At 42.6% G+C, this 26,614-nt stretch overlaps 1 long non-coding RNA gene across 1 annotated transcript in view; it reads left to right on the top strand.

Moving 5' to 3' along the window:
• The first annotated feature begins 17,582 nt into the window (after positions 1–17,582).
• The window catches only part of LOC139755768 (uncharacterized), a 189,266-nt gene continuing 180,234 nt past the window's right edge, over positions 17,583–26,614 (top strand). The window contains exon 1 of the long non-coding RNA XR_011714158.1: positions 17,583–17,823. This is a non-coding gene — a long non-coding RNA (uncharacterized lncRNA). The remainder of the gene's footprint in view (positions 17,824–26,614) is intronic.

The following is a 26,614-nucleotide window of genomic DNA, read 5'->3' on the forward strand; positions in this document are numbered from 1 at the left end:
TGCTCCACTCTAGCCCTCCATCCCCTTCTCGTTTTCCCCTTTCTCCTTGTTTCCTTCCTGTCGACACATATTCTCTTATTCTTTCTTCCAAACTACAGTTGAAACTTCGACATAAGGTACTGTCATCAATGTTGTAGTAACAACTGCGGTTACTCGCCAGACGCATCAATGACTCGGAAGTAAGTAACAATGGCATATGTAGCAGAGACCGAAGTCCTCATGAGGTACAGCGATTCTCTCACTCACCACTAGCTACTAAGACATGCTTATTGCCCTTTAACAATCTAACCATCCCAGTATCGGTATTTAACAGCAACAAACTAACAACCAGCAGCCTCCATTGAAACAGCAGTACACAAGACCTGAACCATAATACAGGAACGAACCAGCAGCCTGGCTGGTTGAAAAGTTCACGAAACATTACGAAGAGTCTGGGTCCCTGTGAGCCACACTGGTTCCAACACGATGCCTGGCTCACGGACGCTCCTACTGCTAATTGCAGTATAAGAGACTCACGTGTTATCGCATTCAAGTCTACGAGCCAAGTCCTGTTGTGTCATTATCAAGTAGTAGTTAGTTCTACGAACATTTATAAACACCAGCGCTTCGGGAACGACGTAACACTTCCCATTATACAAAATCACTCGTTGTAGCTTTACTTTATTGAACTTCGTAGTACATAAACATGACAGCTTCTTGCAGAAAAAGAAAAAATAATCCCTTGAGCAAGGTATTATCAACCGAGCAGCAGCCTGGAAGTTTAAATGAACGAAGCACAGTTGATGAAGTTTCGGGATACCTTGAAACTTCCAATGTTGTACAGATCCAACGCTAGATTTGCTGCGAACAATATTGTTTCTCTGCAATATCGAAATGAGATCCGGGTTCTAACAGACTAAAAATGAAAAATTTTCATCCTCTATTTAACGAGAGAATTCATTTTGGATTCCAATCAAGTTATGAAAGACGTAAGCTGTTAGCGGATTGTCATCATGCGAGTGATGATAATACTGGTAATGATAGTAGTAGCAACAGTGATATTCATGATGATAATGATAGCAATATGCTAAGATTCTTGATGCATGACTACGGATTCCTGATCCAAGGCTATGAATCCTGATGCATGATTATGAATTCCTAGTGCATGATCACACATTCAGAAATTTGTTACCACAACTCTTGTTATGAAAACATGCTGCACAATTTAGTCTTCATTGGATAACAATTTGGAAGCAATAGATTAGATTTAATGAAAGTAATGAAAGAGTTATCTGCATATTTCCCACACTAACCTTTTTGACTATTACAAACATTACTTGAACTTACATATATGATAGTCCATATGTAAGAGCACTAAAAGGGCGCACACACACACACACACACACACACACACACACACACACACACACACACACATGTGTATATGTTCTATGAAGGTGAGCGTTTCTATGCACTATGTTCGTATTCATATACCTCCGCGTTTTACAGTTAGGTTCTGTAAAATGCTATCTGCTGGCTATGTGTGCCTGTTTGGAAATGACCGGTGTAGACCCCGTTGCTCACCAATGTGAGACGAAGGGTATTCGAGTACAAAGTATTCGAATAGTTATTTCCTATTAGCCAGGCCCATAGCCTAGCGGTTAGCATTCCCGCCTCATGTTTATATACATATCTATATATATATATATATATATATATATATATATATATATATATATATATATATATATATATATATATATATATATATAAACTTCAACTTTAGCCATGTACTGGTGCTGTTTTTGCTTCTTTTTTTTTCATATTCCCTATTTTTCTTACCAACGATCTACATCTTAAAACCTGACCTCTGACCTCACTTGTAAAGGTCAAATGCTCAGAGTGTCTACTTATAAGGAAAAGGTCAAAGACCAGTGATATCGAGGATGTAGTGTAGATACTTTTATACTGTCTGCGTAGTACACCCACATACGTCCATTGGTTCTCGATCCCACTCACCCAGAATCGCCAGGAATCATCTACGACCCCGTCGACCTTGTTAACGGTGAGGAGAAGGCACGACCTCACGTTCGGAGTGACTGGTATACAGATGGTTGGTTGATTAGTTTGGCTCTAAGCTTCTCAACAGCCAGGGGTCATTAAGGACGTCGGGATCAAGCTACAACCACCAACTGAAAAATCGTTATTACCTTCTTCAGGTGTTAAGGATGATTCTACAGACCACATACACTCCCACACACTGTAGGTTGATACCTCACCGTCAGCGGCATGTTGCAATGTTTGCAGCAAAGTGCTGACTACCCTCCGTCTGGTGAGCGGGGAGTGGCCGGGGGTAAACATTGCACTCTACACTTACCAAGAGGACTTAGTGCTGGTTCGTTGTCTCTGGCGTATTTCTTAAGCCTTTCTCTTTCAAGCAAAGCCCATAGGCAGTCTGATGTAATCTCTGTGACCGATGCCTCACTGAAAGGATGGAGAAACAATGACGAAACACAGCAGTGTATTCCTTATGTTACAAAAAGGAATGTGTGAGTGTAAGCCAATCTAAGTAGCAACGGTAACTTTTGTGCCTTTGGAGGCAAGTGATGCAAAACTTGCAGAAAATGTTGTGGCGGCAGCCTCATACTGCGCCGGTTCACTCAAAATGACTCAACACTTTATGTCTTGCATACTCTCGGTGCAGGCTTGTGTGATGGACTGGCTGTGGTGATCTCCAATCATGGTTAGGGTAAACGAGGGTATTTGCCAACAGCTATTAGCGCTGTGGAAAATCATCCGTTGTTTTCACGGTGGTGTAGTTGGTGATAACGCTTTAGAGAAATATCTGTTCGTTTCCATAGCACAGGTCATCAATCTGATCACCAAATTAGCCGATTAGTATGTTGAACACTCCAGCATTGTTGTCTGCAACATACTGAATGATAAGTATGTGAGGATTTATCCAGGATTATTGAGTCTGGACGCCAGAGTTGAAGGTGTTGACCAGCATGTACCTTTAACCATCACTATGTTAGGTCGTAGGTCGTTAAGAGTGGTGACCAATATGTAGCTTTATCCATTACTATATAAGATCGTGGGTCGTTAAAAGTGTTGGTGGAATGCAGTGTTATCCATCACTGTGAGATCACTGGTCTCTCTGTGTTTGCATACGTGAATCGTCCAACAGAGCTGCTGCTGCTGCTGCTGCTGCTGCTGCAATCAATCTCTGTCTCCCCTCCAGTTGTGTATTGATGCGCAATATATCATGCAGTTGTATTCCGAAGATATTCTTTCTGATTTGTAATTATAATGGACACGGTGCACGCAATATTTCAAGGTAAATTGTCCAGAATTTTCTCATTAATCATCTGCCAGTGTTGTTAAAATTCGCTGATGCAAAACCTAACCCAGGAAATAAAAAGTAATGGATGTAATGTTGAGGTGTATTACTGAATTGATCATTATCAAACTTGTATGATTTTCGTCTCTTTATGTATTCCTTGGAAATGATATCTGCTGGTAAAATGTTGTCAAGATGAATTACAGAACTTGATATATAGAATGTTACAGTTGTGGCAAGTGACTGTGAGATACAGACATCAACTACATAACCTGCAGATATGCTACGGTAATGGACAGCCTCACCAGGTAGCCCATTCAATTGACCATTACACCACGTCCCCTTTAATGGACCAGGAAACGTCGAGGCTACGCTCCAAGCAGGAGCAGGATAGAGATGGACTCCTTTGGAGTGATAAGTTCCTCCGCGAGACTACTCACTTTCACCTACTGATGATGGCACAACCTGGCCAATGGCGACTTATCACTCGTAGTGTGACCACTGGCAGGCGGAGTCCGGCTACATCCCAGGATGTCAACGAGTTTTGATATGTCTTTGACCGCCAACAGCACGAGGGTAAGACCTTTGAACAGGACAATACGACCCTTAAGTACTACATTGCAACACTTGGGTATCATGGTTTGGCCTTTGATCTTATCTCTAATGGATCCCTTAGCTCACTCCCTTTAGGAAGAGACACAGCAGTGGTTCATGGAACAACAAGGAGACGTCTGCTAAGCCCCCACCAACCTCCCACGACCAGCTGGCGTAATGAGGCCAGTGAGGCGTCTGTTACCCCACAGGCACCGACTCTGTTACATGAACCCAGCCACGATGCTCAGCTGTCGTTACATTAACTTTCGTTAGAAAAAATGATAACTTGCTCAAGTTAACCAGAGACGATAGTCATTGCCACAAGTATATCCTCGACAGCCTCCCACAGCCTGCATGTACCGCCGCACCAGCTGACGTCCTCAGTATGATAAACTTGTCTAATGTTTATTTTATACATTTAATAAAACAGTATGAAGAAAAATATTCTTACCGCTGAATGTAGGACGCTGTTTAGTGGAGTGAAAGTCCAATTAGTTTTACTCATTAAGAAAAACAAAACGATGAAACAATTTGTAAAACCACGAATAAAGTTATCTATTCTCTCCCTTTTCAGTTATGTGGATTGAAGACGACGCCTCTTGCTTGGAATGTGACTTCATGAGTTGTGGAAACTTTTAAGAATGATTTCCCTCACAACCAGTGAGTTTGTACCTTCAAACTGAGATCAGGTGAATGAGGCATTTTGAAAATTCTTTCTTCTACTTGTATCAAGAGAGGAAATGAATAGACTCTCATAAGTGACTAAATCTATTTTTCACTCGTTATGATTGTTTTATGAATTCAAGATGAAGTAATCTTTGCGAACTGTAATATTTGTGTCACCAGGACTTACAAATGGTCGACATTTGTTGGGATTCGTCCCCAGTCTGCTGGTGAACATCATGCCAGATTCGTCAAGTGTCTTGGCCACTATTGCTCAGAGTCGTCACAAGTATATCTGTTGTGAGCATATTGATAAACGTCTCATTCATTACATCCTCAGGTCCTGATGACCTTATCTTGCTTGGTATGTTGACTATTATGTTGCCTCGTACATGGATATGGTCAAAGATTATGTACGGAGGTTACTGTAATGCGAATACAGTCGTCCAATCATGTAGCTGGTTTTCATTTTGTAACATAAGCAACTTGTAAAGATTTACAGATACGTGCCCAGAAACCTCTGGCAACGATTAAATCACCAAACAACCTCAGGAACATGGTTAACTAACCACCAACCTCTGACACAACCACGTAACTAGCCAATTAGATCCTGACATATAAACCTATAATGGATTCCTCGAGAAGGATAGCAAAGGTATGAGTGACATGGTATCAACAGCAACAACTCTAACACCAACAACGGGTAGAGGAGCAGCAGAAGCGGCAGCAGAAGCGGTAGAAGCAGCAGATGCGGCAGCAGAAGCGGTAGAAGCAGCAGAAGCGGCAGCAGAAGCGGTCGAAGCAGCAGAAATAACAGCAGCAGTAACATTAACCTACTAACTATTATTGACGCAATCAGCAAAACCAGTAACTACATAACTACTCATATGACGCAGATAACTACTCTACAGCCTCCAGCACTTACCCACCCCCTGCTACTCATCAAAGAACATTTGTCACACGAGTGACTAATTCCTCACCAGCAACCAAGGCACAAGCAACCACACGACACCAGCGCACCCTGTGGCGTCAGCACACGATGCATCAGCGCTGCACATGAACCGAGGCGAGCGCACGAATTAAGCAGCGACGGTACTGAGGTTGGCCTTAATGAAACATCAAAATGTGTTTTAGAGGCTGGTAGCCTGAGCGACGAGGTACTTACCACCCTCGCCTCTCTGGAGCCTTAAGTAATGGCAGCCATAAGACGCCTCGCCCAAGCTGCTCTTCTTGTTAATTGAAATAAATCGAAGTAATTTCATTTTCCCTCATTAACATCCGTAAACAAAGCGTCGTCTTCTGAAATATAGAACAATAGCAGATTTCGTGATCTCGTTACAAAGCTTTAACTGCTGATGAAACCTAACTATGATATACAATATAACAGGCGATGTTCTCAGAATATTAACAAACTATATCTTACACTGACGATGTATATATATATATATATATATATATATATATATATATATATATATATATATATATATTTATATATATTATTCCTATGAGTCTACGGGGAAAATGAAACACGATAAGTTCCCAAGTGCACTTTCGTGTAAAAATCACCTCATCAGGAGAGACACAAGAGAGAAATATAACCTTGATATTAGTGAAGGTCTATACAAATTGGATAACTTTATTGTTGACGAAATTTGTAAACAATTCACCTTCTTGTCCATATAATAAGTTTACGATACGCTCGTTGTCTGTCTTGGACAATCGCATGTTTACTAAATGGCGTCCTAGCTACGTCTCTTCGTTGTGTATCATCTGACTGTTATATTTCTCTCTTGTGTCTCCCCTGATGATGTGATTATTACACGAAAGCGGCAGTAGGAGTTATGGAAGCTAACCATGCAGCAATAGGGGTTATGGAAGCTAATCATGTAGGAGTAGGGGTTATAGAAGCTAATCATGCAGCAGTAGGAGTTATGGAAGCTAACCATGCAGTAGTAGGAGTTATGGAAGCTAACCATGCAGCAGTAGAGGTTATGGAAGCTATGTAGCTTATCATGTAATGCCAAACATTATGGATTCCAAGAAGCTAATCCAGCAGTAGCTGAAGTTATGAAAGTTAATCAAATTGATGTCAGTTTTCTAGTGATGTTATTGAAGGAAATATGAAACAACCTAAATAAGATTTATGCAATCATTAACTGTGGAGGCATTGTGTTACGAGACGAGGAAGGTTTGTCTTGCTGGCTACAGTTTATATACGAATATGTTACAAATTCTTATCATGAATACTATCTCTCTCTCTCTCTCTCTCTCTCTCTCTCTCTCTCTCTCTCTCTCTCTCTCTCTCTCTCGGGAGCTACCAGTGGTGGGGGCGGCCGTCCTTGAGGGTTTGGTGCCCGACTGATGAAGGAGGTCGAGCTCCACCACCTTGTTACATCTCTGCAGGAGGCGGCCGGCGGACCATGACTCGCCCAGAACACCTTAGCTCAGTCCTTGGCGGATGAGACCCATAACTTGCGCACCAGCGAGCTGAGCTGGGCTGACTCGTCACCTCTTATTAGTCTCGGATCATCAATTGGCCTCAAATCAGGGGATGAGGTGGGTGCGGCTGGCGGGGGTGGTGGTGGTGGCACTGTGGGTGGTAATAGTGGTGGTGGTGGCACTGCGGGTGGTAGAGGTGGTAGTGGTGGTGGTGGTGGCACTGCTGGTGGTAGTGGTGTTGATGGCCAGGGAGGGTGTTGGCTTACAGTGGTGATTTGATTGATTTTGGAATACGTTTGTGGCAGAGATGGAGGGTTGAGGTGTGGGCTGGTAGTGGTGACTGAGGGAGTGCTGGGTATTATTGGTGGAAGGAGAGGAGAGGGGGTGAGGCAAGGTAAGAGACATTAGAAATTTGCTTTGTGGTGATGCGTGTGTTGTAAGACGTAATGATGACCAGTGCTGACGCTGCTAATGATGATTGTGCTTTGCTATACGCTGAGTTACGGATGTATTAATAATGTATCTTCTGTGTCTTGAGATTATATATATATATATATACATATATATATATATATATATATATATATATATATATATATATATATATATATATATATATATATATATATATATATATAGCATCATATAACACACTAAGGCGGTTGAAGTGAAGCATTGTTTAATTTTCCTAAGAAACTTGAGACGCGACATTTTCCAAGAACCAAGGAGGTCCCTCGTCTCGTCATGTAATAACAACCAACTAAAATGTGAGCAAGGAAATGTTTTTGTCGACACATTCTCTTTCAAAAGAAAATGTGACACTTTTTTTGCAAGCTACTGCTCGCTTTATTACTTTTATAACCATTTATTATAATGCAAGAGACAATACCAATAATGAAATGAAATTGTGTCGAAATAGTAAACTCAAGAAAATTCATAACACTCGCCTACTCAATAACCCACATCCTGTGCTCATAATTGAGGAAAACATTCATATAAATGTAGCCATAACTGAAGGAGTTCAATTTACATTTCCTCGACTGCGGAAAACCAAAGCAAATTCATATTCAGCAAAATAAGCTTACCATAGCAGCAGGATGAACTTAAAACACCCAGATAAATGATTTCATGCTCAGGTATCTTGAATCAAACGTGTGTAGCAGGTTAGTGTTTCTTATACTCAATGTGTTGTGAACTCTTATCCAAACTATGCAGAGTATAACAGTGTATCAGAGACGTCTTTGTAAAGACAATGGAATATCCTGTTTGGACTCTGGTTAAAGATATTATATACTACTGTCCCTCTGAGTCATTCATTACACACAATTGGTTGTTATTGTGAAAGAATCTTCCCAAGTTCGTGGTAGATAATGGAACGTAGAGTGAGAGAAGGATTTAGTACAGGAAAAAAGCTTCCTATTCGTTTCAACTTCCATTTTCTGTCAGTCATGGAAGCTCTTGTATTAGCCATCATCCGATGCTCGTAGCCGGCTCCTCAGTGTACTTGTGCAAGCATGAAAGTGTTGGGAACCTTTCCAGTCAGAGGACATTATGGAAAATGACTTCAGTAGTTTTCTAAAGAGGACGCTTGAGGTACAAAGAGAGCGCCAATAATGACATCACGACTGTTCATGGTTGGAAATCCATGTCTTGACCAGCTCTCCTTTCCAGACCTTCAAGATTAGCCATCCAAGTCTCAAAGTTGTGGATGAATTGAGTTGATTGACCAAAGGGTAAGATTTCGAGTAATCACAGGAAGTCAGGACAGAAAGTCGGGGTAAAAGTCGTTCCAGGCAGAAACTCTGTGGATATTCGTGGTCCTGGAAGTTTACTCGATGACCGATTTAAACTCTAGTGTGTCAGCGTCAGGCCAGCAGAAAGACATCACACAACCTTCCTAGAGACCCTTGACTCGTGGGCCTTTCAATAAGAAAACTGAGGTTCACTGCTCGTACGTTTCAGTGGCAAAATTATACCAAAAGGACACAAACAATCTTAATGGTGAAAGAGTGGGACTGGAACCTACATCAAGCGTCATCATGCTCCAGAGATGAGAGGCAGAAGTTGGACTAGTGCCTTACCTTGAGACGTGACTGTGGCCGGGTCTAGCCAGCTCATGGGTATGAAAGTTTCATAAGTATCCAATTTACTGTTCGTAGCGCTGCAAGATCTGTCGCATTTCAGTCATGGAATGGCTCCACATTAGGGAATCAGTGTTGATAGTATGCATTATACAACATAGCATTAACCCCCCATTCTGCATGAACTTCAACTGTATCATCCTGCTATACATAACCTTACTGAATGCTCTAAGAATCATATTTTGGATAACGTCAAAGGCTCCTACGTGCGCAGAGGACTGACTAAACAAGCCAACATCACACATGACACTGTTTCTGGTGACAGTTTATCTCAGTCAGTCTCGGGGGATTTATTCAGGTGATTTCTTTAATGGCTATTGATTACTTCCTTGACTTTACCCACGTTTTACTACTAATGCAAAGTGATCGAAGACTTCAAGGACATGATACCTCGCGTTATTTTCCGATGATTTCAGCTGTTCATGTAAGAGAAGAAAACATACAACCTTCGCCACGAAATGTTGACCCAGATTAAGTAAAATGATTTTAATTACATTAAATAAGTTAGTATAAAGAGTTAGGGCTTCATGTGCAATCGAATAATGATCCTTTATGATGTGTTGTCAAACGTTTTCTCTTGGTCAACAATATTCCAGTTTGGTGTGCAGTCACAGTAACAAATTATAAATCAGACGGGATAAGCTGCAAAAGATTTAGCAAAGTTGTTTTTGGAGCGTGTGGTCTCGAATTTCGCGAGAGATAGCACAAGTTTTCGGATGTATACCCTATCACTCCTCACGTTGCTGAGCCGGGCGATTAAGGTGTTGGTGAGGATGTTGGTCTGTGGTGGTATTGTGGCTGTAGGAACGGTTATTCTGTTGGTTGTGGGACTGTGGTGTAGGCTCGTGATGGATTGCGGTGGTGATGTGAGGAGGGAAATATTAGTTTCTTCGTAAGGGTGGTGGCTGATGGTGGTATGGTCTCTGGGGGTTACAGAGAGAGGGGAGGAGTTGCACTGCGTTGGGAGGCTGGAAAGGTGCAGTTCTGAGTGGCAGTGGTCTGTGGCGACTAGTGGGTGAAGATGTTTTATAGTGACCAGATGTTGGGCGGTCGTAGTAGTTTGTGTTGGTGTGTTTTAGGTTATACCTTGGTGCAGGTGACGTAATGTTGTTAGAAGGATTTTAGATACACATGGCCAGTTCGGCTGTTTAGAATACTAAGCTACGATACCTTCTTTTCAAAGTCACTTCTCCTGAATACGCCAGAAAACTGTCAGTATTGGTACTCTTAATAATCATAAGTCATATGGGAAACTATTTAAGAATTTGAAACAAAACAAGACTCAGCAGAAGGTGCAGAGCAGATTTAACGCAACGAGTAACTCTGTATTGAGAGGTTTTTCCTAGGAAGTAACACCAAAGGGAAAATATAAGCTTTGATATGAAGTCGAGAAGGTATTTGCGTCGGTAAGTCTTTTATTTTTTCCTACTTCAGTAAGGAAAAGATTAGGAAGTTTTCAGGAGAGAAAATCAGAGTCGGACTTTTGTCTCAAGAAAGTTGACCGAAGCCGAAGAATAATTCAATTGTCCCTTTCACGTCGAGCCTCCTCGTCTTGCCCTCTCTTGGATCTGTGGCACCTCCTCGTCCAGGTGTGTTCTGGACTCCAGGTGTTGCTGCTCTTCAAGGCTGGTTATAACCTAGTGGCTGAGGACACAAATCTTCATGAAGATAATGAGGATCACACTTCGTCATTTCGAGGTTCATCTCTGTACTCAGTGTTGGATCAGTTACACCACAAAAAGTTCTTCGCCTGGCCATGACAAGCGAGATAACTGAACGTTCTTCATTCTGACAGACGAGTAGCTAATGTAACGTGAATGATAATGAAACACGAGCTGTTGATAATTCATTGTTTCAGATGATGATTTATGCAAAGCTGGCGGGTAAAGAATTGCCCACCCCAAGCGTCTGAAAAAGGGGTTTTTAATTGCATACAATCATAATGCACTGGTGCTAAAAAAGGTATATGGGTATGTTATATGGGACTGTCGACATTTCATTTAAAGATATACAAAACTGCACACTGAAATGCCTGATTTTTGAATTACGATTATCTTGGAGGCGGTTTGATTAAAGGCATTACCCTAGCGACCTCACCATCCTAGTGTCTCGTTCCAGAGGCACCAGCCCATAACCTGCACACCAAAAACATCTTACAACAATATATTTAAAGATATCTTAAGATAATGCCATTTTGAGTTGAAGGATACAAGTTAATATATAGTAATAGCAGTATTAGCAGTACTATGGACCTCTCATATTCATAGATGTTGACCTGGAGGGTCAAGAATCAAGGCATAGAAGGTCTATTGCCTGGATATGTGACGTTAGAAGGTAAGTATGAACAGAGCGTCGTCAGGTCAACTGTGAGGATGCAGGAGGTTAAGGGTTGAGTGTAGGTCATAGCGTAGGATTCAGCTGAAGGCTCAGGGCGTTGAGATCAAAGGTTACATCAAGGGCTCGGTTATTGAATGTCAAAGATTAGGACGTGAAAGTTCAAGGGTCACGGTGACGAAAGTCAGAGGGCAGGACGTGGGGGGTCTCAGGGCATGAGAGATCAAGTGATGTGTCTAGTATTGTCGAAGGTCAGCAACCATATCATACAACCAGTTGTAACAACCACAACGTATCTGTTTCTAACATGAGTAAAAACGTTCGTGGTTTTGTATGTGACTAACTCACTCATCAGTGTTTGCAGGTCTGTGGTGATGAGTTTGGTAGTGTATCAACTGTATCTTCACCTCCCAGACAGATAATAAGAATACTAGTCACACACACACACACACACACACACACACACACACACACACACACACACACACACACACATACACACACATACACACACATACACACACACTTCTTAGATGGTCGAGTGAACAAAACTTTCCCCATAGGTAATAAAAGAGTGCGCGACGGAGTTTGTTAAGCCTTTAAGAACATATTCAGAGTCGTAGAGACACTACTCCATTGTAAGAGGATGGAGACCGAGATGATTCTCTAATTAACCAGCTTATAAAGAAAGAAATAAGAAAATATCTAATAGAATAAATGTATTGAAATACCTGGATTGTATTCATTTTTTTCATCGTAGTTGGTTTGGATTTGGAGGTACAAAATTACATTTTGAAATCTGAGTAAATTTCAGTGAAAGAGTTACGAAAATTGTACAGAAGAGAAGAGGATTGATGAATAGATAGCACTTATTCAAATTTTGCACAGCTACTCTCTTTGGTGACGTCTGACAAACGACATGGAGTTCTTTAAGTGATACTAGAGAGTGTACAAAGAATGCTGGACCCACTCATGTGACTTTGTAGTGTGGTAGTAAATATACTGCTTACATAACGTTTATGCAAATCAAAGGTGATCAGAAATAGGTACCTGTACGCACAAACAGAGGCAGCTGACCCACACTAGCCATAGCCAAGACGACTCACAACCAACATACGACCAGGACATGTGCATAACAGCCGCTCGAACACAGAATCAATACTCCATTACCATAAACCCTCCCTGTAGAAAGGCTGAGCCTGGAAGATATCACCCATTGTCCAGACCATATCTAAGTAGTTTTCCTTGGAGAGAGGGAACCATTAGGATTCCCAGTCACACTCGTCTCACACGTAAAAAAGTCTACCGAGTTCTTGGTTTTCCACCAGGGACAAGGAAGGTTTTCTTTGCCCAAGAAACACACTGACTGGTCAAAATGAGAGTAAGTTCGTGGTCCTTGTACGGCCTTAAGTCTCAGTCTGTTGCTATGAATTAGTTATCTTCCCTTCTCGATACGATAGAGTGTTATCTTGATCATATGTAGATTTGATAGTGTTCTATCTTGACGAGGTTTTCCTTCCTTTGGTAACAATATCATCTGACTGTACCAGACTACAGGCACTCCGCTAGTGTGGTGCTGTCCAGCCGGCAACACATACCAGCTTAACGCAGTACTTTTTACAATCCTCTCTCTCTCTCTCTCTCTCTCTCTCTCTCTCTCTCTCTCTCTCTCTCTCTCTCTCTCTCTCTCTCTCTCTCTCTCTCTCTCTGCGTTTGGGAACAATACAGGGAAGTGAACACAACATCCTGTAGTGACACAGCAACTAATGGTTTTCGTTTAGTAATAATATTAGAGATATTATAGATTGCAGACTTTGGAGACCTCATAATCCCAGCCTCCTGCCCTGATACTAGGATGTTGATGCAGACTTAAGAATATTGTGACGTGGAAGAGAGAGGCTTCTGCCCCCATACCCCACACGAACCCTGAAGACGAACATTAACACCACAAACAACGAACAAACTTTGGCCAACATTTTGTAAAGATTCAAGAAATATTTTACGAGGAAAATGGGCAAGATCAAAGGGACTCGTGAAGAAAAAAAAATTAATCTCCAGCACAGTTTAGACTCGACGCTGGAAGAGATTGACAAACTTAAGGAGAGGTTTTGTAGAGAAAATGTGAGGCCGTGCATGTACCATGGACCCTCTTACCTGACAATTTCAAAATTTTCACAAGTGCTTCTCTCTTGATGATTATGAACGAGGAAGAACTTCACTGCTAATAGCTCAGACGAAAGCCAGTCTGTAAGAAGTTTTGTGCTGTGAATCTGCTGGAGGGTCGCGGATCCGGCCATGATTACTGAACACTGTGTGGATTTAACATCATGGCTGTAAACATACTTACGTCCAACAGTTTAGATAAGGAATATGAAATTGCTGTTCCACTGATTTGCAGCGCAGTGTCATAAGGATCTTGACTAAGCAATATTCTGATCATCATAATAATGTGCTCAGACATGACCTAAGATGATATTCAAAGTTATTTAAGGATTATTATAATCATAACACTCAAGCTTTAGTATGTTGCGTAAGACGATCATAGCGCCTAGGTTTGGCCAAACTATAATGTGATCACAACACCCAGGGTTGGCCAAACCATAATATGTTCAGAATATTTGGAGTTTGGCAGCTTGTAAACACGAGCGGAACAATGTTCCTAGTGAATGTTTCATTAACATTCTTCGCGTGTTCCTCTGGATTCTCCTGATAACTTGAAATATAAAACTCTTCTCAGATTAGCCATGAGGATAACGAAGATTCTCTTTTTCATGTTCTCCACAACTTCTCACACTCTTGTCTCGTCCAGAACCTTCATCACAGCATGCCATCCCTCTTGTGCTCGGGGTAAACGATTCAGAATTCTTCAGATCCTAACTTCCAGACGAACATGGCATCAAGAATGCAACGTTACCAACATAATCCTGTTTATTATTCAGTTACCGCTGTCGGGAAATAGGTCTTTACGCAGTCATTGGGAACTTAGAATAGGTGTATCCTGGTGTCACAAATGACGAGACTGTAAACTCTCTCAGAAAAAGACCAGACGGTTATTCTGATTTTTGGGTTGTCATGATATAGATATAAAAGAAATGGTTTCTTCAGCAGTTACCCTCACTACAGGTCCTTTGGTAACTGTTTAAATATGTAAGGGTAAAAACAGTCTTGAGTGTACGACGTCGAGTGGATGATGTTTAAGTCGTGTTTCTCGTCTCAGGAATGGAACAGCTGAATCTCTCGCCCTCTCGAAGAGCTTGCCTTCATGAGTTCGTTATGATCTTCTGCAGGACTGACGAACTCAGGTGGTAGTGAACGTGAGACGTGTGAGGTGCCTCGTGCCCCAGCAAGACGACCAACCGCACTTCATTATCACTTAAGTGAAGGTACAATAGGAATTTTTATAACTTAATTGAAGATACAATAGGGACACTTATACCTTAAATGAAGGTGCATACAAATTCTTATGGCTTATTGTACAGCAGGAAAGTTTATGTTTTAAGTGAAGTTACAGCAGGAATACTTATGACTTAGGTAAAGGTGCAACAGGAACACTTATCACTAAAGTGAAAGAACATAGGAATACCTGTGACTTACGCAAAGGTACAATAGGAACACATATGAATTAAGTGAAGGTAAAATTGGGACTGTTTTAACTTGACTGATTTTTTTTTCCGATCTTTAAGGTGTGTGATTATTCTTATAATAAATAAAACACACAGACACACAGACACACACAGACACACACAGACACACACACACAGACACACAGACACACACACACACACACACACACACACACACACACACACACGAATTAGATATCTATTCATTAATGACAAAGTATCTCTGGCATCAGCGTCACGCATCCTACTCCTGTATTAAGGTCCGACTACATCCATACTTCTAACACTAGGATGACATGAGTCATCCCCTCCGACGCATCCTTCAGCTACCCTCAACCTTGATTCATCAGAGCGAGACCCATGATGTCCTCGCCTCCCTCATACACACGGTAAACTATGCATCCCACTCAGGTATATATTTACTAACCCCAGCCAGACAGATGCTGGAGCGTCACCTCCTCCTGGGGATTATAATAACACTATAACTTCCCTCAGATAACTGTGAATACAGATGGGGCCATAAAAAGTCCCATTCTCGCAGCATCTTAGACCAAGGTATGTTTATGGCTCCAACTGTGTTAGAGGCCCCACTGGGCGTTGTGGCTCGTCACCGGTCTCACGAGACCCAGTGGTGCTCTACCTTGGCTGACACCGACCACAGGAGGGAGGAGAGTGTATTCTGATGCTGTGGCTGCAGAAGGATATGATAGTATTCTTTTATGTCATCTGAGACGACATGGGCAACTGAGGCCCTAATCAAGGGCATCCATCAACGCCATATATATACATATATATATATATATATATATATATATATATATATATATATATATATATATATATATATATATATATATATATATATACTGCTAGGTGTGGATGAACAGCTGAGTTGACTGTGGACCGACTGCCCCAACCAGGATTCAAACCTAAGTGCTCGACTCTGGGCGGCTCATGAATGCTACATGATCAGGAACGCATCCTTAGAAAACATATATATATATATATATATATATATATATATATATATATATATATATATATATATATATATATATATATATATATATATATATATATACGTGTTGAAAATATTTGAAAGTATCCCTGTATAAAAATAGTCGACAGGATTCACCAGTACATGCCCTGTGATAGCCTCACCCAACTTTACTTCTCTCTGCTTTAAGAGGAAAATTCATTTCATTTTTCTAGGGATATAAAAGATTTTCCAAGTTATTATCGGCATTACCAGTTAACATTTGTCAATACCTATTTGCATATGATAATGAGTCGTATGAGGGTAAGTAAGTGGACACCAGCGAGCAGTAGCTGGCATATTACCTCACAACACACCACATTTACCAGTTTAATAATCACGGTTTATAATTAACATTAATTGCGATTATCGCCAGTCAGGTGATATTTCCTGGTTATGGCAGGAGTTAGTTAATGACTGTGAACCACAGCTGAGTAAACATGTTTCAGTGTAGTATAAACTTCGCCTCACATACTGCCTGATTTGGTTGCCAGTGAGTCTTATGAGTCTGCTCCACACACACACACACACACACACACACACAGCTGTACACGCAAACGTGATACGTGAGTCTCTCATGAGTTTACACAGATACATTAAATTTTCTACTTGCCTTTACTTATCTTTACTTGACTGTGAGTTGGCCCATGTATGATTATGAGTGGCATGTGATTACTGGTGTGTCTAGTTTCATTTGACAAGTATGTTAGTCAGTGATCTGTTAGTTAACAACTACTTTACTAATATTGTCCGATTTCTAGAAAAGAACAACCAACTGTACTTGCGGGAAATAATTATGAAAGTTTTAAATTTGTCATTCTAATGAAAATGAAAATAAAGACTTTAAACATCTGGAATTTTCTATCAAAATACGACAACATGTCTTGGGAGACGCTGCTGGCGTAATGAAATCCAACAAATATCTAAGTATTCCGCATGTGAAAATTATCTCTAAAATTGGTTGCTATGTCAAGAGTGCGTAAGGGAAGAAATCATGATACGTCGATCCAACACAACGTTTTCTTTCAGGGAAAGGAAAATGGTTGTTGGGTATACCAGCAAACGAGCACCTTCCGTATTGTTTAACTGTTGCCGTGTTACTCTCGCAATGTACAATATATAGTGACTCATACCCACCATATATCTATGGTCTACATAAAAAAAGGTTGCAGGCCTAATGACCTTGCTAATAGGTCGCTTGCAGTAAGGTCTAACAAACCAACCAAACCAACGTGAGGTTAAGCTTGCACACGACAGAGGTCAGTTATCGCGGGTCACTGTGAGTGGGCGGACGGTGGTCGCAGGTCACTGTGAGGGAGTGGACGGACGGGGGTCGCAGGTCACTGTGAGGGAGTGGACGGACGGGGGTCGCGGGGTCACTGTGAGGGAGTGGACGGACGGGGGTCGCGGGGTCACTGTGAGGGAGTGGACGGACGGGGGTCGCGGGGTCACTGTGAGTGGGCGGACGGTGGTCGCAGGTCACTGTGAGGGAGTGGACGGACGGGGGTCGCGGGGTCACTGTGAGGGAGTGGACGATCGTCGCAGGCCAACGTGAGGAAGTGCACTATAGTCGCAGGCCATCGTGAGGGAGTGGACGGTGGTCGCAGGCCACTGTGAGGGAGTGGACGGTGGTCTGCCAACACGCTGCTGACGGCCTGGCACCTGAGTGAGGTACGTTCATAACACCTGTTCGTATATGTAATGTTCCACATATTGTCATGTGCTTCACATATACGTCGACCATAACACATCACGCACGGTATGGTGGGACGGGAGAGGAATTGCCACTTGATAAGGTTTGGTTAGGATGATCGAGGTTAACAATCATGAATTAAGTACCCGTTTTTAGGTTGGTAATTACGAGAAATAAACAGACAAGATAATAAGTCAAGTTTTGATTGGGTGCCAACCTGGGTTTATGTACCATGGTGAGTGTGTGGAATATATTGTCCCAGTGCTGAGCCCAGGCTGGGGAAGAATCCCTGGCTTGTGGGGAATATATTGTCACAGCCCTGAGCCTGGCGTCCAAAAAAGAAAAAAAAAACGGCGTGTGGGAATACATTTTCAAAACCCTAAACTCAGCTGAGGTCAGGGAGAAAAAAAAAAAAAAAACCCGGCGTGTGGGGAATATACCCCGCCAGTGCCCACCAACACAGGTCAGAAACCAACCCAGAATTGGTTTTCGATATCGGGAAGACATGATGTGCTGTAGTTGTCGCTACTGTTGTTGTTGTGGATGGTGTTGTTGATGCTATTTTCTGGTTGTTGTTGTTGTTGTTGTTGATGATGATATTTATTGATATATTCTCATTTATTGTCGATGTTGTTGTTATAGTTTTCCTATGAATGATGATACTGTTATTTGTGTTGTTATTGTTACCGGTCTAGCTGCTGAATGTACCTGGCTTGTTGTTGTGATGTTCATCTTTCTGTTAACAGAGTTGTTGTTGTAGCTGCCTTTCATATTCTATTTCATGTTCTTGTTCGTTTCCTCATTATCCATGAAGCAGGTGTTCTTCATTATACATGAAGCAGGTGTTCTTCATTATCCATGAAGCAGGTGTTCTTCATTATACATGAAGCAGGTGTTCCTTGACGGAGAACTTTCGCTTGAGGTAGTTGTGCGTATCTTCGTTGAACACTAGGGCCTCCCCTAATGTAGATGTTTGTGTGTTTGCACGTGAAAGGTTTGCCTTTCTGCGTGTGTGACTGTTGTCAACTGTAGTTACTCTTAAGTGAAAGATTTTCACAAGTATTACTGGGACCCGTAGTGGAGGGGGGGACGAACATCATGCGACCAAATCTCAAACAAATGTGAGAGGATGGAAAGTGATGATGAATAGTACACACACACACACACGTCCGACAGCATAGGACATAATGCATCAGGGACGTTCTTGGCCCGCCTACAGGTTAACATGTCAACTCTCTCTCTCTCTCTCTCTCTCTCTCTCTCTCTCTCTCTCTCTCTCTCTCTCTCTCTAGGATCATCATACACACATAGTCATAATTCTGGAATATGGAAAAAAATTAGAAAAAATAAAAATCCTACGTCCAGGGTTTGAGTTACCAGCCCTGAGCAGCTGGCTGGGCAGGAGGTCGTCATCGTACCATACACGTCTGATTTATATGAACACAACTGCGAATCTTGACCAGCGGCTATTTATATGCAGGAGCCGTGGGCGCCACTCGCAGGTGGCCAGCAGGCGAAGACGTGCGTCGACTACGATAACCTTCCCTGTCGTACGATCGAAGTAGATAACAGTTGGGTACCCACTGCAGTAGGTCACTTTGGGAACCTTAGACCAAGTTTTTCTTTTGTTTGTTTCCCCAAGTTTGTCACTCACGTATTACTGCTATAACTCGCGGACTTGATAAAGGCTTATCTTCACGTTAAGACATATCTATGTCTTTTTTGTAAGTGATGGCTTCGCCATTCGACACTGGATACCCCATCAGTCCACCAACATATAACTCTACCACACAGTGCCCTCGTGAGGACGAAGGGTCAAGACACAACACAACTCCTCACACCTGTGTCCATAACATGAGGACAGGAGGCAACCCTGGTTAGTGGGACAGAATACCAATTCGTTTCACAAAAAAGTTTTTTTTTTCCAATACGAGTCGTTGTTGCTTTTATTCTTGAGACATTTTCTTTTAGCTTCCAAAACCCTCACTATAGTGTTCTAGTCTTTGGTAAGAATAAAGGAGTGATATTCATATAATGCAAACACTATTAACATATATTGTTTAAAAACAGTATCATATAATGTAACCCTTAAACAGAACAAGAAAACAGCATTTACGTTTTAAAAACAACATAAAAGCCAACATTCACGTTGCACGAGAACCGAAAAACAGATCGAGCAAAGAAAATGGGAAGCGTGCTAACAGCCCTACTGGGGCCGAAAATTGCATTTAGAGCACAAGTTAAGGGGAATACAATGCATTTAGACGACGGGAGAATAGGAATCACTCGACGAATAGGTTGTTTGCTGTGGCAGGAAGCACCGCTTGGTGCACTCCTGTAGATGGCATCAGCGAGGCAGGCAAGTTAGATCAGTGTTGCCGTCTCCTCTGGCGACGCAAGACCTTTGACACTGTCGTTGTAGTGTGGGTTGTGGACGTTGTAGTGGGGGGGGGGGGGGTTGTAGCGTGGATGATGGGTGTTGTAGTGTAGGTATTGGGTATTTACAACATGGGTGATGTATTACTCCCAGTCCATCGAGCTTAGGTCTTTACCAGTCTCCTGAAACTGTACAATGCAGAGTTAACAGCCAATGATAAACAGGAAACACTGAATAGCTATAACCCATCACACGGTGAGTACAGTGGATGGTTATAACCCATCACACGGTGAGTACAGTGGATGGTTATAACCCATCACACGGTGAGTACAGTGGATGGTTATAACCCATCACACGGTGAGTACAGTGGATGGTTATAACCCATCACACGGTGAGTACAGTGGATGGCTATAACCCATCACACGGTGAGTACAGTGGATGGTTATAACCCATCACACGGTGAGTACAGTGGATGGTTATAACCCATCACACAGTGAGTTCAGTGGATGGTTAACGGAAAACACGAGCGAATATCGCTCACTGATCTTTTCTTTTTTTTACTTTAAACACTCGATGAAAACCTTCGTTACACCAGTGTGACGACCGCTGACATGCTTGTTACATTGCCGTAACGAGTGTTTCCCTGCGTGTTCGCACTGCCCATATTATCCTTATGTTTGTAACGCTGCATCAGCACCCATTGAGAGAGTCCTGTGGCCACCAGCTCTGCTTTCCTTAGACGCGAAGATCTAGTCATTACAAAGTCCAAACTGAACGCTAACCATCCTTGACCATATTCAATAATTTTTCTTATTTCACGAGTGAAAAATTTCGTCCGAAATGGAAAAATTCTGCAGATGTTGCAAAGTTGCGATTCTATTAAAGTTTTAGTTTTCGTTTCTCGAAAAGTTGAAAGGTCCTTTGAGTTGCTAAACTCTTGAATGCGACGATACAACCCTGTGTTCTGATAGCCAGTAATAATCTTTGAGAGTCTGGTCAAGGGCCAAGCCATCATAATCAAAGGTCGAACCATCGAGTTCATGGCTTGTATCGTTGTTCCAAAGGGTTAAGGAGTCTCACAGGTATCAAATGATAATAATAGAAGGCTTTCGAGTTGTTTGCTTTACGTTTTATTAAGGGTCAATATGTTTGTGGAATAGGATAATTCTGATATCGCAACCTGCATCACAAACTTCACAAATTCACTGTGTGGTACTGGCATTAAATCCCCAGACTTGAGGGTGAAACTGTTTGTTTCATGTGATCATAGTTTCAAAAATCATTGATGAATTAGGAATCAATTGGTAGAATGAATAATGTGAGGGGATGCTATAGGAAGGAGTTAATCCCCTTCTAAATGTATTTATTGAGCAGATATAAGACTTAGCCCCTTCAAGATAGATAGTAATCATATAATCATTCGCCAAAATCGTACATGTGTATTTATTTTGTGTATCTCGCCATCATCAGAACTAGCCGTAGCCAGTGACTAAGACGATGACACAAGTACACACATGTAAACATGCATACACAGGACGACTGTACACGCATACACATCATCATCGTAATCTCTTATGATCTCCAAATATATTGAGCTAAGAATACTAGGTAATGAATGCTGTCATTTGGTAAAAGCAAATAATTTCTTTAACGTTGTACATCACAACACTTCCTATTATCTTAGGAGACCAAGAAGCACCCACGAGATTATCTCCTTTATTGGTAGAGGCTACCAAGATATCCCCACACACGCAACCACAACTCTCCTTGATTGGTAGAGAGAACCAAGATATCCTACCACATACAAACCACAACACTGTCTTCTTTACTGGCAGAGACTATCATGTTATCCTGCCACACACTCAACCACAGCAGTCCTCCTGAACGTTCGACTATCCGCATCTTGTCCAGGGCCCGTGTGGTGGAATCTGCCGTCCACTGCTTAGTATTCCGACAAGTGTCCCTGCCCAGCCTCTCCCTGTGCCGCTGTTTTTCTCTGACCATATTCCCACACTGTACTCCAAACATGGATTATTTCTATATGTTTCTGGGAAACTTTAGCAGATAACAGTGAACACTGAGTTGCCCTCTGAAAGTTTCTGGTGATTTGCCTATACTCAAAATTGACTGGATTACAGGCAATCGTAATTTTTCTTATTCAACAATTCTCTCCAAACTGTTGTGTATTAGGTTCTGATCCCTTGATCCTGACGATACTACCATTGAGCACGAAGGTTTGACCCTTTAGCAGGACAGTATTATCATTGAGCACGACGGTAGAGCCCTTGAGCATGACGGTAGGACCCTTGAGCACGACGGTATAACTCTTTAGCAAGACATGCTACCCTCGAGCACGACGGTACGACCCTTGAGCACGACGGTGCGACGCTTCAGCAAGACGGTAGGATCATAGAGCACGACGGTATCGCTGTTGGGCAAATCAAGAAGTCTGTTATATGCTCAAAGGTCGAAACCTCGTGTGGAGAAGTCGCTTTGTGGCACTTAAGGCTCGCACCGTCGTACTTGAGAGTCGTCGCTTCGTGCTGGAGGATCGCACCGACGCACGGGAAAAATCGCTGTGCTTAAGGGTCGAACTGTCGTGCCTAGTGTCGTACCGTCATGCTCAAGAAGTTTAACCAGATTAAAACTTGTATAACTTGAGTTTGTCTCAGTCTCCCGGCTGAGGCCGTGTGCCACCAATGTCTCTCGAGTTTTTGCATCATCCAGAGAGCCAGAGACTGTGACATTCACCTTCCTTATTGCTTTCTGACCTTCCAACACGTGACAGTATCTATAGGGTCCGACACTGCGACAGTCGCTTCCCTCGTAGCGTTTCTGACCTCCTAACATGTGACATCACCGGAGGAGCCAGACATTACAACAGTCGCTTCCCCCAGCAAGGTTTCAGACTTTCCAGTACATGATATCATCCTAAGAACCTCGCTATCGGTACACTTGTATATCTTGGAAGATTGCTGACGTCCTTTTCCAGCATAGAGAAAGCCTAGTTACTAAAACATTTGCATCCCTTTCTGACGTGCCATCTTGGAAAGGGCCAGACGCCTCGTTTCTTGCACCTGACAGTAGTGTAAACCGTTATGAATCATTCGGCGAGTTTCCTGCGAGAAAGTTCGAGTCTCAGGAAAAGTTAAATCTATGGCTTCCCAGCTTTTCTGGTCTTCATCATGCATTGCTGCTGGCCATGCTGTGTATGTACCTGTTCCTTCATTTTACGATAGCTGTTTGTTCATGATGTATTCCCCTCGTCCATGTTTCATTCGTACTTGTCCTTTTATCTTTGTTCATTAATTAGCATAATCATTTTCGTCTAAGCATTTTGGTCATGTATTGTCTCCGCTTGTCCTTCATATTCTCCCTCTTATCTTTGCTATTATCTATTCTCGTTCGTATTACATCCACTTTTGATCACGATCTGACGTCACTTGAATCTTTTCAAAACGATGAAAAACTGTCTGCGTTTTTTTCGGAGGAGATGAATTGCTGGACCAACAAAAGGAAGTGTGTGTCCTCCTCTCCCTCCATTGACTCTCCCTCACTACCTCACCACCCTGCCTCACCCCTCACTGTTTGTCTAACAATCCTGCCTCCCCCTCACAATATCACCGCCCTACCTCCCCACTCCTCAACGTTCCATCATCTCGGCACCCCTTCCCTTCACTGTCATGCCATGCTGTTTCCTACCCTACCTCCCTCTATCGTTCTGTCACACAGTCTTTCCCACTTCCCTCCATATGTTCCACATCTTCCTGTATTCCTTCCCTTCCTTCCGTCTCCTGCTTTCCCATACATCACCTCCCACAAACCCTCGGCTCACTTCTTGGCTCGCCTCACTCCCGCGTCCCCTCAATGCAGTGCTGGTTTTAACTCTCCACCCCCCCCCCCCTCCCCACACACACACATCCCTCGGCTCACTCCTAGGCTTAATTCACCCCTACACACACGCGCACACACACACACGCATCTCGGCTCACCCCCTACGCTCAGCTAACCATCACATCTAAATTCACCGTCGTCCCAACAAACTTGCAGCTTCTAGCATGTCATAATACGTCACCCTGGAACTCTTCCTGTCCGCTGCACCCTACTGTGGCTGTGCTGGGCAACAACGAGACAGTATATCTGTCTTTATGTAGGTGTGTCAGCGTGTCTAGCTAGCCGCGCCACCTCTAACTCTCTCAGCAGCACCTCGCTCAACATGAATAAACAAATGACTATTCAAATTCATTTACCTGGAGAGGTTTTTATGTCCACTTTGTGCAGGCGACATGTGGGGCGCTCGAGAGGTGGAGCGGGAAGTGAGTTCTTGTACACTCCAGGATTATAAACACACGCACGAGCACGAGTGAGGGAGAGAGTGAAGCAAGTAAGGTGACGGTCCAGAGCGAGCTGCTTCATGTCACATGCAGTTGAATGATGGAATATGTAAGAAAACTTTCCCTCTCTCTCTCTCTCTCAGCTGATCGAGCCTCAATACACAATCATTGTGTCGTACGTAAACGCCCGCTCGGCAGTTCGACCTATCTCATTGAAAGCAATGCAAGAACGAAACGAAAACTCTGGTTCGAGTCCCGCCTGGCTGTGAAAGCACTGGTTGTGTGCACGTCTGGCCAGCCCTCCCCGTGGCCAGTGATGGGACACTGCCGCTAACGGTGTAACTGACGCCTCTCGAATAAGCAATCGTTTGATTGACCTCCGCCAGGCCTACAGATCTCGCCCCATTTAAAGCAAATCATTCTAGGTGGCAAACATGAAACATCTTTTTAGTTATTCTTACTCTAACTGACTGGTTCTTCTTAGTCTATGGTAATCAAAATTTACGCTTCTACATTCATCTCTTGCCGTCAACGTCCAGATGAAAATAGTCGGAGAAATTTCATCAAAAAACACAAATGAATTCGGATATTGTTTACCTAAAACATCTTGCGTAAGACTTTTTTCCTCTGCAAATATTTGGAAGGTGGCAAGAACAGGCAGTAGATGTGTGTGTGTGTGTGTGTGTGTGTGTGTGTGTGTGTGTGTGTGTGTGTGTTTCTTTTTTGTAGAGGGCGGAAGAAGGGAGGCAAGAGTGATCCTAGGATAAACAACACAGGCGCGCCATATATCCCCGAACATTGTGTTGATAGTCCAAAGTTTTGTACAAACAGCAGGAGATCTTCCTGGCTTACCCAGGGACGAGACCCGGCCCACAGATGTCATCTCTCTCTCTCTCTCTCTCTCTCTCTCTCTCTCTCTCTCTCGTTTAATCGAGTAACTTGTTTCGTAAAATCTTGATGGGAAATTGGAAACGTTTTGGGATATCGTATAAACAATGAACGTTGTTTAGTTAGTTCTCCAAGTTCTCTTAATGCATGGAAATGGCGGTGGTGAAGGGGATAGGGTGGATGGAGCAAGGATGAAGGAGGTGGTGGAAAGGGATGGAGGCCTGTCTAGAGAAGAGGATGGAGTACACAGGAGCACATAGGAGTAACAGAGAACAGGAGACTGTATGGTCTGTGACGACGTTATTTGTTTGAGGATAATCGTGGTATCCAGAGCTCGCTAATCTTTTCTGAGGTAGAAACAATATAAGAAATCAGAAGGCACTTCTTAGCCACCTCTCCCTCTACAACAACAACCAGCAAGGAAAGAAACAACGAAGGTGCACCATGTAGGACAGAGATGATAAAAAACTGTGGAGGAACCTGGAACTGTGGAGGAACCTGGAACTGTGGAGGAACTTGGAACTGTGGAGGAACTTGGAACTGTGTAGAATGGTAGGAATGAGAACAATATTCCTAACCACTATCTGAAACTGGGTACTCCGTGGAGGAGGCTGAGATCTGAAACGAATGAAGAAATGAAAGAGGAATGAAATTCTATAGGAAAACACGAATGTTTGTTTATCCCCCTGGAACAGGCTTATTTACTGAATTGTTATCGGTGAAGTATTAACGTGATTTACGGGTAGTAATGGCGTTCTCATTAACAACATCTGACGCGAGTTTGTTATAATGTTCTATAATTCTTCGGCTGAAAAATTTGCCCACGTTAGTGTAATGTTCCCTTCCGTTAATTTTGATACTTTTGTTTCTAGTCGTTGAGTCTGTATCGAAGGTGAAGAAATTGTCTCATGGTGTCAAAATCATTTAGTATATTGAAAGATTTAAATAAATACCCTCGCAAGGCTGCGCCTTTTTAGAGATAATAGATTGGTTCCCTGAATCTTTCTCCATCAAACGTACTTCTGAGCGACAGAATTAGTTTTGTCACTCTACTCTGTATTCGCTGCAGTTTATCATCGCTCTGGATGACATCAGATGACCAAACCTGAGCCGAGTGTTCCGAGGGAGGAGTGACCACGGCGAAGGGAAGAGGGGACAGGGTGAAAGGAA

The sequence above is a fragment of the Panulirus ornatus genome, chromosome 20, assembly GCF_036320965.1.
Source record: "Panulirus ornatus isolate Po-2019 chromosome 20, ASM3632096v1, whole genome shotgun sequence".
NCBI lineage: Eukaryota > Metazoa > Arthropoda > Malacostraca > Decapoda > Palinuridae > Panulirus > Panulirus ornatus.